Here is a 17,324-nt window from a genome sequence, read left to right on the forward strand (position 1 = left end):
AAAGAAGGAAGGATTTAAAATACATTTCAATATATAATCAAAAGTATATATATACATGATCAATAAAATGATGCAACAAAATACAAAATATCATTTTTGTGATCATGTCCAAAATGCTAGCAAAATAGCCTTCTTCCTTCCCTCTTCTATGCATATGACCCCGGCTCCAATCAACAACGTCCTTGCCCGTCACTCTTATCTGTACCACATGAATAACTGAAATGAGTAAAAAATTCAGCAAGTGGAACTCTTACATAACAATGGATACATATCATACTCTGTAAAACATGGCTTTGAAAACATTAAATACCATCAACTCTGAAACATAAATATCATAGCATGAATAACAATAACGATGGTATTTTTCTTTTCTCTAATGGATTGATATCTAAATAGTATCTTCGTCTCTGTACCTATATCTCCCTTCGATATAAATCGATACTCTGTTGGGATATAAGCCTATGGTCGTTGATCAACTAATTGCATGCAATCTCTGACTATGTATCTATCAATCCGATAAATCATTTGAACTCTCTTTTAGACATTAAACCAAACACTTTGCATACTCTTTTCTTTTGTATTCCCTTTGACATAACTGAGACATAAAATGCCTCTAATATACAACAAAGTGTATTAATACATAGCATGAATCAAATGGAAGGGAAGAATATGTTAAAACCATTGAAACACCATGCATATATTATCATGTGAGCACAAGGAAATGAATTCCACTTACAACCAACAAGAAGCTTGATTCTAATCTCTTGGTACAAAACCTACAACAATAAACCATGTATTGCACCATCAATAACCCAATAATCAAACAACCATACCATTAAATCCATAAAACCAACACCATCAACAAACCCATGATCTCCCCGACACCAAAATCCAAGAATAAACAAAACCACAAGCTTACCTTAGCTTCTTGAACCCAAAAGAACCTTGTTCTCACTTCAACACTCCAACATGACTTGTAATTTTATTTTGACATGTATATCAGATAGATTACTGTTACGTTTCCGCATTTATAATTTAAAAAGAAAAAACTTTAGTCCCACTTTTCTTAATTGTTATATTTGACATTAATAAGGATTAAGACATGAATTAGCGTCCGGGTCCCCACAGCAGGTGGTATCAGAACGATAGATCCTTTAGATTGAGATAGAAGAAGAGCTAGTGAGCGGGGTAGAATGGGTTTTCTTTCCTTGCTTTTGATTGCTAGCATGATTTACTGCGTTAAAACTACATGTTTACTTGTTTATCTGATTTGATTGTAATCATATGTTATTGAGAATGAATCAGAACCGATTCTTGATCAGCAGTAAGATGATCAGAGGAGAACTGAAACAGGTTTGTTGTATTTGGTTACTAATTCTTTTGGTAATCAGATATACCTCCTCGAAGAATTCCACAACCAGGTAGTACTTCGATTTATCCGATGGATGTGTCAGAAACCCCGGTGGAAATAATGCTGAAGAGGTTTCAGTCATTTCAACTGCCGATTCTGAGGGGTACTGAGACGACTGTGGATTGTGAGAGCTGGATAGATGATATATAGATATTGTTTGATTCACTTGAGTGCTCGGATGAATGTAGAGTTAAACTGATTGGGCATCAGTTACAGAGGTTGCAAAGACCTGGTGGATTGCAACCAAAGAAGCCTTAGAACAGCGTGGTACGGTGATTACGTGGGAAATCTTCAAACTGGAATTTTATCGAAGGTTTTTCCCAACCTCGTACCGATAAGATAAGAGGGAAGAATTTAAAGATTTGAAACAGGGTCAGCTAAACATTGAAGAATATGTTGCTCAATTTTCTACCTTGCTACGTTTTGCGCCTCAAGTTACTGCGAATGATGAAGCTGTGACTGATCAGTTTTTTAAGGGATTGAATCCTGAGATATTGACATTGGTAAACACAGGCCGACCCTATAATTTTGCTGATGCTCTGAGTAGAGCAAAGAGAGCCGAAGCCAGTCTGATGAGACAGAAAGGAGCTTCGTTTGTGCCTCCAGCATCGAGACCACAGCAACCACCTCTCGGACTTGAGACTGGTAGTAGCAGTGGTGGAAAGAAAGACTATTTGAAAGCCCGAAAGAAACAGTTCAAGAAGTTAGGAAGCGGTTCGTCTAGTTCCAGTGGTTCTAGTCAGAGTTACACCGAGGTCCATTGTAGCACTTGCGGAGGGAGACATCCCACTGAGCAATGCCAAGGATTAACTGGTTGTAACACCCTTGACCAGTTTTAATAAAATAGCAGCGGAAATAAAATTTTGTTAAAAGAAGGAAGGATTTAAAATACATTTCAATATATAATCAAAACTATATACATGATCAATAAATTGATGCAACAAAATACAAAATATCATTTTTGTGATCATGTCCAAAATGCTAGCAAAATAGCCTTCTTCCTTCCCTCTTCTATGCATATGACCTCGGCTCCAATCAACAACTGTCCTGGCCCGTCACTCTTATCTGTACCACATGAATAACTGAAATGAGTAAAAAATTCAGCAAGTGGAACTCTTACATAACAATGGATACATATCATACTCTGTAAAACATGGCTTTGAAAACATTAAATACCATCAACTCTGAAACATAAATATCATAGCATGAATAACAATAACGATGGTATTTCTCTTTTCTCTGATGGATTGATATCTAAATAGTATCTCTGTCTCTGTACCTATATATCCCTTCGATATAAATCGATACTCTGTTGGGATATAAGCCTATGGTCGTTGATCAACTAATTGCATGCAATCTCTGACTATGTATCTATCAATCCGATAAATCATTTGAACTCTCTTTTAGGCATTAAACCAAACACTTTGCACACTCTTTTCTTTTGTATTCCCTTTGACATAACTGAGACATAAAATGCCTCTAATATACAACAAAGTGTATTAATAAATAGCATGAATCAAATGGAAGGGAATAACATGTTAAAACCATTGAAACACCATGCATATATTATCATGTGAGCACAAGGAAATGAATTCCACTTACAACCAACAAGAAGCTTGATTCTAATCTCTTGGTACAAAACCTACGACATTAAACCATGTATTGCACCATCAATAACCCAATAATCAAACAACCATACCATTAAATCCATAAAACCAACACCATCAACAAACCCATGATCTCCCCGACACCAAAATCCAAGAATAAACAAAACCACAAGTTTACCTTAGCTTCTTGAACCCAAAAGAACCTTGTTCTCACTTCAACACTCCAACATGACTTGTAATTTTATTTTGACATGTATATCAGATAGATTACTGTTACGTTTCCGCATTTATAATTTAAAAAGAAAAAAATTTAGTCCCACTTTTCTTAATTGTTATATTTGACATTAATAATGATTAAGACATGAATTAGCGTCCGGGTCCCCACAGCAGGTGGTATCAGAACGATAGATCCTTTAGATTGAGATAGAAGAAGAGCTAGTGAGCGGGGTAGAATGGGTTTTCTTTCCTTGCTTTTGATTGCTAGCATGATTTACTGCGTTAAAACTACATGTTTACTTGTTTATCTGATTTGATTGTAATCATATGTTATTGAGAATGAATCAGAACCGATTCTTGATCAGCAGTAAGATTATCAGAGGAGGACTGAAACAGGTTTGTTGTATTTGGTTACTAATTCTTTTGGTAATCAGATATACCTCCTCGAAGAATTCCACAACCAGGTAGTACTTCGATTTATCCGATGGATGTGTCAGAAACCCCGGTGGAAATAATGCTGAAGAGGTTTCAGTCATTTCAACCGCCTATTCTGAGGGGTACTGAGACAACTGTGGATTGTGAGAGCTGGATAGATGATATATAGATATTGTTTGATTCACTTGAGTGCTCGGATGAATGTAGAGTTAAACTGATTGGGCATCAGTTACAGAGGTTGCAAAGACCTGGTGGATTGCAACCAAAGAAGCCTTAGAACAGCGTGGTACGGTGATTACGTGGGAAATCTTCAAACTGGAATTTTATCGAAGGTTTTTCCCAACCTCGTACCGAGAAGATAAGAGGGCAGAATTTAAAGATTTGAAACAGGGTCAGCTAAACATTGAAGAATATGTTGCTTAATTTTCTACCTTGCTACGTTTTGCGCCTCAAGTTACTGCGAATGATGAAGCTGTGACTTATCAGTTTGTTAAGGGATTGAATCCTGAGATATTGACATTGGTAAACACAGGCCGACCCTATAATTTTGCTGATGCTCTGAGTAGAGCCAAGAGAGCCGAAGCCAGTCTGATGAGACAGAAAGGAGCTTCGTTTGTGCCTCCAGCATCGAGACCACAGCAACCACCTCTCGGACTTGAGACTGGTAGTAGCAGTGGTGGAAAGAAAGACTATTTCAAAGCCCGAAAGAAACAGTTCAAGAAGTTAGGAAGCGGTTCGTCTAGTTCTAGTGGTTCTAGTCAGAGTTACACCGATGTCCATTGTAGCACTTGCGGAGGGAGACATCCCACTGAGCAATGCCAAGGAGTAACTTGTTGTAACACCTTTGACCAGTTTTAATAAAATAGCAGCGGAATTTAACTTTTTGTTAAAAGAAGGAAGGATTTAAAATACATTTCAATATATAATCAAAAGTATATACATGATCAAATAAATGATGCAACAAAATACAAAAATATCATTTTTGTGATCATGTCCAAAATGTTAGCAAAATAGCCTTCTTCATTCCCTCTTCTATGCATATGACCTCGGCTCCAATCAACAACGTCCTGGCCCGTCACTCTTATCTGTACCACATGAATAACTGAAATGAGTAAAAAACTCAGCAAGTGGAACTGTTACATAACAATGGATACATATCAATCTCTGTAAAACATGGCTTTGAAAACATTAAATACCATCAACTCTGAAACATAAATATCATCGCATGAATAACAATAACGATGGTATTTCTCTTTTCTCTGATGGATTGATATCTAAATAGTATCTCTGTCTCTGTACCTGATGCAAACGTGGTTGATCAAGCACCAAAGAAAGAATGGGAGTCGTTGGAGTTGCCCGAAGGACCTATAACGAGGGGACGAAGTAAGAAGTTTAAAGATGCACTTCAAGGACTCATGATGAGCTATCAAGGATGTCCTACAAGTTGGATGTCTAAATTAGAGGAGGTTAAGAATCATGGGAATAATATTGGAGGTTTTTGGATTGTTATTCAAGTGCAGTTGCCGAAGCTGGAGCGCACCCGCGCCAGTTCAGGGACTGCACCCGCGATCCATGATAATCAAATTTAAGAGAATATTGCCGAAGCTATACCGCACCCGCGGTAAAGCAAGGATCGCACCCGCGGACAGCAAGCGCACCCGCGCTCCTACAATGACCGCACCCACGGTCCTTTTATTCGAACTTAGCCGAAGCAACACCGTACCCGTGGTCCAGTATGCAGCGCACCCGCGGTCCTTTTATTCGAACTTAGCCGAAGCAACACCGTACCCGTGGTCCAGTATGCAGCGCACCCGCGGTCTATTGTCAACTTCCGTGTCAATGTTGCTAGTTATCTTCTTTAATGCTTTCTACACTACTTTTTATGGGTTTTATTAATTATATAATGCATTGTAATGACCAAAAACGAGATTATTGAAGATTGATATCAAATACATTGAGTTCTCTCAATTTTCAAAACTTTTAGCTTTGTTCTTCACAAGAAGAAAACCAAATCAAACTTATCAAAGATTTTCATCTTTGTGGCGTTTGTCGATTGTTCTTCGCACGGATTGTCAAAACAAGTTTTTTGAAGGTTCGTTTATAATTCAATTGTTTTATCGTTGATATTTGTTGCTAAGTTATAATCGCTTAGAGGTGAATATCACAAAATCGTTACTTGTTTCAAAAGATCGGGACAACATAATCGTTCCTTGTTTGTTATTGAATTGAGGGTGCGATTTCTATATTCGTGCTTGCCTTTCATTCGTACGAGGATTCGTATCATTTGGTATCAGAGCTTTGGCTCATTGAATTCAAGTAAGTATCGTTGTTGTTATTTTTCAGATCTGTCTCAAATTTCATTCTGTTTTCTGATCTTTGGTATCCTTTTGTTTCTATTGTCATATCTACCAAAAACAAAAACAAAAATTTGTTCTGTTTCAAGTTTTGTGTTATCCTTTGTTCTATTTTAAGATCTGCGTTATTTCTATCTTCTTTTGATAATCCAGAATTCCCGAAAAATTTGTTCTGTGTTATTCTGTCGTTCTTGTTTTTGTGCAATCCATGTGAAACAGTTGCAAGTGTTCACAAGTTGAATCTTGTTAGTTTGATAAAAAAAAAATAATATATATATAAAGATTGAGCACACCTTTGAGAGAACTATCAAATACTAGTGAAAAAACATTTGAGTGCGAGTGTTATTTCTTTGGAGTGATCGTGAGAATTTGGGTGAGGAAAATCTTTTATTTCTACTAACATTTTATTGCAGGTACAAAATCTGAAATTAAAATGGAGAGGGAAGTAGGAGAGAGTTCGAACCAAAGGTTATCTAAGGTTCAAATGGAGGCTTATTTGGGAATTTTAGTAGAATGTCGAGGACCGAGTTGGATCCTTTATATGAGAGGTTGGATAGGCTTGAAGTTAGTACGAGTGAAAATAAATCTAAGCCTAAAGGTTTGGGTAGAGTGGATGAAGAAGAGAATGATTATGATTTGGAAGGAGAAGAGGAGAGCCAAAACGAGAATTGGAGAAGAAGCGGAAGAGGTAGAGGATTTGGTAGGGGAAGAAGAGAAGCCTTACGTGATAGGTACGATGATGGGAATAAGGAAGATAATAACATAGGCAGCATTAAGATGAAAATTCCGTCGTTCCATGGTAAGTCGGATCCAGAGGCTTATTTAGAATGGGAAAAGCGAGTTGAATTTGTGTTTGATTGTCACCATTATTCCGAACAAAAGAAGGTTAGGTTGGCCGTAGTTGAATTTGTTGATTATGCACTTATTTGGTGTGTTATTCTGTCGTTTTATGAGTTTACTAAACTCACTAGATCAGTATAGATTATTGATATTATGAATCTGATTTGATAGTACTGTTATTCTGAGTCAGTGTTTGATATAGATTATTCAAACCGAATCAGAGCTGAACTCGAGAATTTCGGCAGTTCAGAGATATAATCAGAATGTTCAGAACTTAATTTCGATAATCAGAACAGAACATCGGTCAGAATGACAGATATGTGATTTTATTGTATGAGAATGATTATCTTGTGATGCCAAATGTTTCAGAATTGTACAACAAAATTTGATATCGACAATCAGAACCGAGTACCAGGTAGGTATTTTTCTTTAATTTATATTATTAACTGATTGTTTATACCAAATAGTTCGAATTGGAAATGACAGATAGGGTCAGATGCGCACAGAAATGGATTCAGTAGTCGTTCAGGTAACAGAAAGTATAAGATAATTCGAACAGATAGTTTTGATATAGACAGATTAAATCAGTTATGGCAGAATTTATGCTGAAATGTTGGCAGAATTTGTACTGAAATGTCTGAATCGCCGATAAATGAAGATAGAAAGATAGAAATCAGAAGAGTTATTACAGAATTTGTATATTCTTAACTAGACATGGGGAGTATATTTCGATGAATTTCGTAATAAGACCACGGCAATACTTTCCAGATTGTGATGTAATATGATTATGATTGACAGATTGTCCAATCTGTATCTATTAGTTTGTACCAGATAACGTACAAACATGACCAAATGACACGGATCGATGTCAAAGAAATGGTCAGACTGATCAGAATATAGAACTAGACTATATCAGATTATGATTTTGATTGAGTTTGTATTTGTGGCAGAATATACCATGAACTCATTCATATATTATCCACCAACTGACAGATAGCCAGAGCGTACTATCCAGATATTAGAAGATAATTATGGAGTTGTAGTGCTGAATGCTAGCACTAGTTAATATGACATATTGTCATCCTATGAATTATAGTATGATAATAGCCATCAGAAGACTAATGAGATAGTTACAGATGATATAGTGTACAGCGAGTACTGCAGATTTATTTGGTATAAGAATAATATCTCGGAGATACTTGAGATAAGATTTGATACGATCAGAGATATGACAAAAGAAATGTAGCTAATTCAGAAGAGAATGAAGATAGCTCAGACCAGACAGACTTAATACGCCAACGTCGGATGATGACGATCGGTATTTGGGGCCGAAGATTTAATATATCCTTGACTGGGATAAACATATTTGATATCAACAAATGATATTGATTTGGTATGAGCTGTTGATTGGTATATACAGATGTTGTATAGCCAGTTTTATGAGATTGATTCGGTCAGAGTTATTTCGAAGGGTATTATGATATTATGCTCTTGAATTATTATTACAATTTAGAATCACAAATCCGTACAAGAAAGATATTTCAGAATGAAGACTATTCTATTATTGAAAATACAGTAAGTTGACAGGACCTCAAAGAGACTATCTGAAAGACAAAATTTGTAATGAGATTAAGATTTCAGAATGGATTCATTGAGATGAGTTTTGATTTAAACTTTGTATACATTTCTTCTGATATATCTGAATTGATTACATGTGATTTCGAGGACGAAATCATTTCTTAGAGGGGGAGAAATGTAAGGCTCGAGATTTATTAATCTTCATTGATGTGATATTCGGAAGATATGAGTATGCATGACATGTAATGAGAAGCACTAAATGAGATTATGAAGTGGTGCATGAAATATAGACCGCAGCCGCGGTAAGGAAAGGACCGCACCCGCGGTTGAGGGACAGAGAGTTGGAGATTAATTACGGAAGTGACACCGCACCCGCGGTGCTAGACAGACCGCACCCGCGGTTCTGCTACAGTGAGGTCAGCGCACCCGCGTTACAGGACTGAGCGCACCCGCGATCGAAGCTTTCGGAAAAGTTGATGTATATCATTACACTGAGCGCACCCGCGGTTATTGAATGCGCGCACCCGCGGTGTGACGTGCAACATAAAAAATAAGCCACGTTTCCTGGTGTTGCATGCAGTATATATATAAGAATTGCACGCTTCTCCTTATCAAAATTCAGAACCGAGTACCAGGTAGGTATTTTTCTTTAATTTATATTATTAACTGATTGTTTATACCAAATAGTTCGAATTGGAAATGACAGATAGGGTCAGATGCGTACAGAAATGGATTCAGTAGTCGTTCAGGTAACAGAAAGTATAAGATAATTCGAACAGATAGTTTTGATATAGGCAGATTAAATCAGTTATGGCAGAATTTATGCTGAAATGTTGGCAGAATTTGTACTGAAATGTCTGAATCGCCGATAAATGAAGATAGAAAGATAGAAATCAGAAGAGTTATTACAGAATTTGTATATTCTTAACTAGACATGGGGAGTATATTTCGATGAATTTCGTAATAAGACCACGGCAATACTTTCCAGATTGTGATGTAATATGATTATGATTGACAGATTGTCCAATCTGTATCTATTAGTTTGTACCAGATAACGTACAAACATGACCAAATGACACGGATCGATGTCAAAGAAATGGTCAGACTGATCAGAATATAGAACTAGACTATATCAGATTATGATTTTGATTGAGTTTGTATTTGTGGCAGAATATACCATGAACTCATTCATATATTATCCACCAACTGACAGATAGCCAGAGCGTACTATCCAGATATTAGAAGATAATTATGGAGTTGTAGTGCTGAATGCTAGCACTAGTTAATATGACATATTGTCATCCTATGAATTATAGTATGATAATAGCCATCAGAAGACTAATGAGATAGTTACAGATGATATAGTGTACAGCGAGTACTGCAGATTTATTTGGTATAAGAATAATATCTCGGAGATACTTGAGATAAGATTTGATACGATCAGAGATATGACAAAAGAAATGTAGCTAATTCAGAAGAGAATGAAGATAGCTCAGACCAGACAGACTTAATACGCCAACGTCGGATGATGACGATCGGTATTTGGGGCCGAAGATTTAATATATCCTTGACTGGGATAAACATATTTGATATCAACAAATGATATTGATTTGGTATGAGCTGTTGATTGGTATATACAGATGTTGTATAGCCAGTTTTATGAGATTGATTCGGTCAGAGTTATTTCGAAGGGTATTATGATATTATGCTCTTGAATTATTATTCCAATTTAGAATCACAAATCCGTACAAGAAAGATATTTCAGAATGAAGACTATTCTATTATTGAAAATACAGTAAGTTGACAGGACCTCAAAGAGACTATCTGAAAGACAAAATTTGTAATGAGATTAAGATTTCAGAATGGATTCATTGAGATGAGTTTTGATTTAAACTTTGTATACATTTCTTCTGATATATCTGAATTGATTACATGTGATTTCGAGGACGAAATCATTTCTTAGAGGGGGAGAAATGTAAGGCTCGAGATTTATTAATCTTCATTGATGTGATATTCGGAAGATATGAGTATGCATGACATGTAATGAGAAGCACTAAATGAGATTATGAAGTGGTGCATGAAATATAGACCGCAGCCGCGGTAAGGAAAGGACCGCACCCGCGGTTGAGGGACAGAGAGTTGGAGATTAATTACGGAAGTGACACCGCACCCGCGGTGCTAGACAGACCGCACCCGCGGTTCTGCTACAGTGAGGTCAGCGCACCCGCGTTACAGGACTGAGCGCACCCGCGATCGAAGCTTTCGGAAAAGTTGATGTATATCATTACACTGAGCGCACCCGCGGTTATTGAATGCGCGCACCCGCGGTGTGACGTGCAACATAAAAAATAAGCCACGTTTCCTGGTGTTGCATGCAGTATATATATAAGAATTGCACGCTTCTCCTTATCAAAATTCAGAACCGAGTACCAGGTAGGTATTTTTCTTTAATTTATATTATTAACTGATTGTTTAAACCAAATAGTTCGAATTGGAAATGACAGATAGGGTCAGATGCGCACAGAAATGGATTCAGTAGTCGTTCAGGTAACAGAAAGTATAAGATAATTCGAACAGATAGTTTTGATATAGGCAGATTAAATCAGTTATGGCAGAATTTATGCTGAAATGTTGGCAGAATTTGTACTGAAATGTCTGAATCGCCGATAAATGAAGATAGAAAGATAGAAATCAGAAGAGTTATTACAGAATTTGTATATTCTTAACTAGACATGGGGAGTATATTTCGATGAATTTCGTAATAAGACCACGGCAATACTTTCCAGATTGTGATGTAATATGATTATGATTGACAGATTGTCCAATCTGTATCTATTAGTTTTTACCAGATAACGTACAAACATGACCAAATGACACGGATCGATGTCAAAGAAATGGTCAGACTGATCAGAATATAGAACTAGACTATATCAGATTATGATTTTGATTGAGTTTGTATTTGTGGCAGAATATACCATGAACTCATTCATATATTATCCACCAACTGACAGATAGCCAGAGCGTACTATCCAGATATTAGAAGATAATTATGGAGTTGTAGTGCTGAATGCTAGCACTAGTTAATATGACATATTGTCATCCTATGAATTATAGTATGATAATAGCCATCAGAAGACTAATGAGATAGTTACAGATGATATAGTGTACAGCGAGTACTGCAGATTTATTTGGTATAAGAATAATATCTCGGAGATACTTGAGATAAGATTTGATACGATCAGAGATATGACAAAAGAAATGTAGCTAATTCAGAAGAGAATGAAGATAGCTCAGACCAGACAGACTTAATACGCCAACGTCGGATGATGACGATCGGTATTTGGGGCCGAAGATTTAATATATCCTTGACTGGGATAAACATATTTGATATCAACAAATGATATTGATTTGGTATGAGCTGTTGATTGGTATATACAGATGTTGTATAGCCAGTTTTATGAGATTGATTCGGTCAGAGTTATTTCGAAGGGTATTATGATATTATGCTCTTGAATTATTATTCCAATTTAGAATCACAAATCCGTACAAGAAAGATATTTCAGAATGAAGACTATTCTATTATTGAAAATACAGTAAGTTGACAGGACCTCAAAGAGACTATCTGAAAGACAAAATTTGTAATGAGATTAAGATTTCAGAATGGATTCATTGAGATGAGTTTTGATTTAAACTTTGTATACATTTCTTCTGATATATCTGAATTGATTACATGTGATTTCGAGGACGAAATCATTTCTTAGAGGGGGAGAAATGTAAGGCTCGAGATTTATTAATCTTCATTGATGTGATATTCGGAAGATATGAGTATGCATGACATGTAATGAGAAGCACTAAATGAGATTATGAAGTGGTGCATGAAATATAGACCGCAGCCGCGGTAAGGAAAGGACCGCACCCGCGGTTGAGGGACAGAGAGTTGGAGATTAATTACGGAAGTGACACCGCACCCGCGGTGCTAGACAGACCGCACCCGCGGTTCTGCTACAGTGAGGTCAGCGCACCCGCGTTACAGGACTGAGCGCACCCGCGATCGAAGCTTTCGGAAAAGTTGATGTATGTCATTACACTGAGCGCACCCGCGGTTATTGAATGCGCGCACCCGCGGTGTGACGTGCAACATAAAAAATAAGCCACGTTTCCTGGTGTTGCATGCAGTATATATATAAGAATTGCACGCTTCTCCTTATCAAAATTCAGAACCGAGTACCAGGTAGGTATTTTTCTTTAATTTATATTATTAACTGATTGTTTATACCAAATAGTTCGAATTGGAAATGACAGATAGGGTCAGATGCGCACAGAAATGGATTCAGTAGTCGTTCAGGTAACAGAAAGTATAAGATAATTCGAACAGATAGTTTTGATATAGACAGATTAAATCAGTTATGGCAGAATTTATGCTGAAATGTTGGCAGAATTTGTTCTGAAATGTCTGAATCGCCGATAAATGAAGATAGAAAGATAGAAATCAGAAGAGTTATTACAGAATTTGTATATTCTTAACTAGACATGGGGAGTATATTTCGATGAATTTCGTAATAAGACCACGGCAATACTTTCCAGATTGTGATGTAATATGATTATGATTGACAGATTGTCCAATCTGTATCTATTAGTTTGTACCAGATAACGTACAAACATGACCAAATGACACGGATCGATGTCAAAGAAATGGTCAGACTGATCAGAATATAGAACTAGACTATATCAGATTATGATTTTGATTGAGTTTGTATTTGTGGCAGAATATACCATGAACTCATTCATATATTATCCACCAACTGACAGATAGCCAGAGCGTACTATCCAGATATTAGAAGATAATTATGGAGTTGTAGTGCTGAATGCTAGCACTAGTTAATATGACATATTGTCATCCTATGAATTATAGTATGATAATAGCCATCAGAAGACTAATGAGATAGTTACAGATGATATAGTGTACAGCGAGTACTGCAGATTTATTTGGTATAAGAATAATATCTCGGAGATACTTGAGATAAGATTTGATACGATCAGAGATATGACAAAAGAAATGTAGCTAATTCAGAAGAGAATGAAGATAGCTCAGACCAGACAGACTTAATACGCCAACGTCGGATGATGACGATCGGTATTTGGGGCCGAAGATTTAATATATCCTTGACTGGGATAAACATATTTGATATCAACAAATGATATTGATTTGGTATGAGCTGTTGATTGGTATATACAGATGTTGTATAGCCAGTTTTATGAGATTGATTCGGTCAGAGTTATTTCGAAGGGTATTATGATATTATGCTCTTGAATTATTATTCCAATTTAGAATCACAAATCCGTACAAGAAAGATATTTCAGAATGAAGACTATTCTATTATTGAAAATACAGTAAGTTGACAGGACCTCAAAGAGACTATCTGAAAGACAAAATTTGTAATGAGATTAAGATTTCAGAATGGATTCATTGAGATGAGTTTTGATTTAAACTTTGTATACATTTCTTCTGATATATCTGAATTGATTACATGTGATTTCGAGGACGAAATCATTTCTTAGAGGGGGAGAAATGTAAGGCTCGAGATTTATTAATCTTCATTGATGTGATATTCGGAAGATATGAGTATGCATGACATGTAATGAGAAGCACTAAATGAGATTATGAAGTGGTGCATGAAATATAGACCGCAGCCGCGGTAAGGAAAGGACCGCACCCGCGGTTGAGGGACAGAGAGTTGGAGATTAATTACGGAAGTGACACCGCACCCGCGGTGCTAGACAGACCGCACCCGCGGTTCTGCTACAGTGAGGTCAGCGCACCCGCGTTACAGGACTGAGCGCACCCGCGATCGAAGCTTTCGGAAAAGTTGATGTATGTCATTACACTGAGCGCACCCGCGGTTATTGAATGCGCGCACCCGCGGTGTGACGTGCAACATAAAAAATAAGCCACGTTTCCTGGTGTTGCATGCAGTATATATATAAGAATTGCACGCTTCTCCTTATCAAAATTCAGAACCGAGTACCAGGTAGGTATTTTTCTTTAATTTATATTATTAACTGATTGTTTATACCAAATAGTTCGAATTGGAAATGACAGATAGGGTCAGATGCGCACAGAAATGGATTCAATAGTCGTTCAGGTAACAGAAAGTATAAGATAATTCGAACAGATAGTTTTGATATAGGCAGATTAAATCAGTTATGGCAGAATTTATGCTGAAATGTTGGCAGAATTTGTACTGAAATGTCTGAATCGCCGATAAATGAAGATAGAAAGATAGAAATCAGAAGAGTTATTACAGAATTTGTATATTCTTAACTAGACATGGGGAGTATATTTCGATGAATTTCGTAATAAGACCACGGCAATACTTTCCAGATTGTGATGTAATATGATTATGATTGACAGATTGTCCAATCTGTATCTATTAGTTTGTACCAGATAACGTACAAACATGACCAAATGACACGGATCGATGTCAAAGAAATGGTCAGACTGATCAGAATATAGAACTAGACTATATCAGATTATGATTTTGATTGAGTTTGTATTTGTGGCAGAATATACTATGAACTCATTCATATATTATCCACCAACTGACAGATAGCCAGAGCGTACTATCCAGATATTAGAAGATAATTATGGAGTTGTAGTGCTGAATGCTAGCACTAGTTAATATGACATATTGTCATCCTATGAATTATAGTATGATAATAGCCATCAGAAGACTAATGAGATAGTTACAGATGATATAGTGTACAGCGAGTACTGCAGATTTATTTGGTATAAGAATAATATCTCGGAGATACTTGAGATAAGATTTGATACGATCAGAGATATGACAAAAGAAATGTAGCTAATTCAGAAGAGAATGAAGATAGCTCAGACCAGACAGACTTAATACGCCAACGTCGGATGATGACGATCGGTATTTGGGGCCGAAGATTTAATATATCCTTGACTGGGATAAACATATTTGATATCAACAAATGATATTGATTTGGTATGAGCTGTTGATTGGTATATACAGATGTTGTATAGCCAGTTTTATGAGATTGATTCGGTCAGAGTTATTTCGAAGGGTATTATGATATTATGCTCTTGAATTATTATTCCAATTTAGAATCACAAATCCGTACAAGAAAGATATTTCAGAATGAAGACTATTCTATTATTGAAAATACAGTAAGTTGACAGGACCTCAAAGAGACTATCTGAAAGACAAAATTTGTAATGAGATTAAGATTTCAGAATGGATTCATTGAGATGAGTTTTGATTTAAACTTTGTATACATTTCTTCTGATATATCTGAATTGATTACATGTGATTTCGAGGACGAAATCATTTCTTAGAGGGGGAGAAATGTAAGGCTCGAGATTTATTAATCTTCATTGATGTGATATTCGGAAGATATGAGTATGCATGACATGTAATGAGAAGCACTAAATGAGATTATGAAGTGGTGCATGAAATATAGACCGCAGCCGCGGTAAGGAAAGGACCGCACCCGCGGTTGAGGGACAGAGAGTTGGAGATTAATTACGGAAGTGACACCGCACCCGCGGTGCTAGACAGACCGCACCCGCGGTTCTGCTACAGTGAGGTCAGCGCACCCGCGTTACAGGACTGAGCGCACCCGCGATCGAATCTTTCGGAAAAGTTGATGTATGTCATTACACTGAGCGCACCCGCGGTTATTGAATGCGCGCACCCGCGGTGTGACGTGCAACATAAAAAATAAGCCACGTTTCCTGGTGTTGCATGCAGTATATATATAAGAATTGCACGCTTCTCCTTATCAAAATTCAGAACCGAGTACCAGGTAGGTATTTTTCTTTAATTTATATTATTAACTGATTGTTTATACCAAATAGTTCGAATTGGAAATGACAGATAGGGTCAGATGCGCACAGAAATGGATTCAGTAGTCGTTCAGGTAACAGAAAGTATAAGATAATTCGAACAGATAGTTTTGATATAGACAGATTAAATCAGTTATGGCAGAATTTATGCTGAAATGTTGGCAGAATTTGTACTGAAATGTCTGAATCGCCGATAAATGAAGATAGAAAGATAGAAATCAGAAGAGTTATTACAGAATTTGTATATTCTTAACTAGACATGGGGAGTATATTTCGCTGAATTTCGTAATAAGACCACTGCAATACTTTCCAGATTGTGATGTAATATGATTATGATTGACAGATTGTCCAATCTGTATCTATTAGTTTGTACCAGATAACGTACAAACATGACCAAATGACACGGATCGATGTCAAAGAAATGGTCAGACTGATCAGAATATAGAACTAGACTATATCAGATTATGATTTTGATTGAGTTTGTATTTGTGGCAGAATATACCATGAACTCATTCATATATTATCCACCAACTGACAGATAGCCAGAGCGTACTATCCAGATATTAGAAGATAATTATGGAGTTGTAGTGCTGAATGCTAGCACTAGTTAATATGACATATTGTCATCCTATGAATTATAGTATGATAATAGCCATCAGAAGACTAATGAGATAGTTACAGATGATATAGTGTACAGCGAGTACTGCAGATTTATTTGGTATAAGAATAATATCTCGGAGATACTTGAGATAAGATTTGATACGATCAGAGATATGACAAAAGAAATGTAGCTAATTCAGAAGAGAATGAAGATAGCTCAGACCAGACAGACTTAATACGCCAACGTCGGATGATGACGATCGGTATTTGGGGCCGAAGATTTAATATATCCTTGACTGGGATAAACATATTTGATAACAACAAATGATATTGATTTGGTATGAGCTGTTGATTGGTATATACAGATGTTGTATAGCCAGTTTTATGAGATTGATTCGGTCAGAGTTATTTCGAAG

Source organism: Primulina tabacum, chromosome 17 (assembly GCF_025594145.1).
Source record: "Primulina tabacum isolate GXHZ01 chromosome 17, ASM2559414v2, whole genome shotgun sequence".
Lineage (NCBI taxonomy): Eukaryota > Viridiplantae > Streptophyta > Magnoliopsida > Lamiales > Gesneriaceae > Primulina > Primulina tabacum.